The sequence below is a fragment of the Dipodomys spectabilis genome, unplaced genomic scaffold (assembly GCF_019054845.1).
Source record: "Dipodomys spectabilis isolate Male_0828 unplaced genomic scaffold, ASM1905484v1 ptg000438l, whole genome shotgun sequence".
Taxonomy (NCBI): Eukaryota; Metazoa; Chordata; class Mammalia; order Rodentia; family Heteromyidae; genus Dipodomys; species Dipodomys spectabilis.
The window spans coordinates 334,864-335,925 of NW_024871115.1; the positions used below are offsets into that span (position 1 = coordinate 334,864).

Here is a 1,062-nt window from a genome sequence, read left to right on the forward strand (position 1 = left end):
ATAGAGAGCAAGTTTTTACACTAGCAAGGACAGTTAAGAGTATGAACGAACAGGATGGAAGGCTCAAGGCATTGCAAAGGCCCTTCCCCTTCCATATCTGCTTCAGTCTGTTCACCTCCTTACTCTTCTTGCTGCGAATTCTGCCCAGTGGTGCAAATGGAGGTGGCCCCCTAGAAGCCCCCTTCCTCCAGCTTGTTACCTTTCATAGGAAGGATGTGGCCTTGGAATTAAGAGTCCAGTTCAGCAATATGTTGAGCCTAGTCAGATATGTTTTGGTTCCTTTGCATTTTTCCAGGATGGAGCTTTCAGGAAGAACAAGCAATACCAGCAGAACATTCCCAACTGAGTAGATACCATGGAGAAAGATAGGTTCTCTGTCAAGCTGGATGGAAAGGAGTTTTCTCCAGAGAAACTCAAGATCAAGGTGCTAGGAGATGTGATTGTGGTACCTGGCAAGCATGAAGAACGCCAGGCAGGAGACTTTGCCATCTCATGACTCCACCCCCCATCCAAAAGCCTTCAGGACAAGGAGGGGCCTGGCTTTATCTCCACGGAGCTACATGAAATACTGGATCCCAGCTGAAATGGACCCTCTCATCCCACCCCCGACGACGACGACGGCAATGACCCTGTCCCTCTGATGGGATCCTCACTCTGAATGGGCCAAGGAAACAGACCTCTGGCCCTGGACACACCATTCCCATCACCCGTGAAGAGAAGCCTACTGACACTGCAGGCCCAGAGAAGCCCTTTCTCTAAATTCATTTTTTAAAAATAAAAGTTCTCCACTTGTGAACGAAAATCTCGTGACTAGTGCTCAAGCTTCTCAATGCCAAGGGCAAGCCCAAATTATTAAGCTAGTAAAATACCATTCAGCAGCAGAATGCTTATTTTTGTGTTTGAATAATCACTCTAGGATTTTTGCCACAGATACACAGCTCGCTGTGAGAATGGCAAAATAAGGTTTGACTCCCACTCCACAAGCTTGCTATAATCTTCCTGTCTCCATGCACTCGCCTAACACCTGTGAGTTGTCATGTCCCCGTCTGCCTGTAAGAAACC

General features: G+C 47.5%; 1 pseudogene; it reads left to right on the forward strand.

The window, feature by feature from the left end:
- The first annotated feature begins 355 nt into the window (after positions 1-355).
- On the forward strand, positions 356-759 carry LOC122097900 (annotated as a pseudogene).
- The last annotated feature ends 303 nt before the right edge of the window (positions 760-1,062 follow it).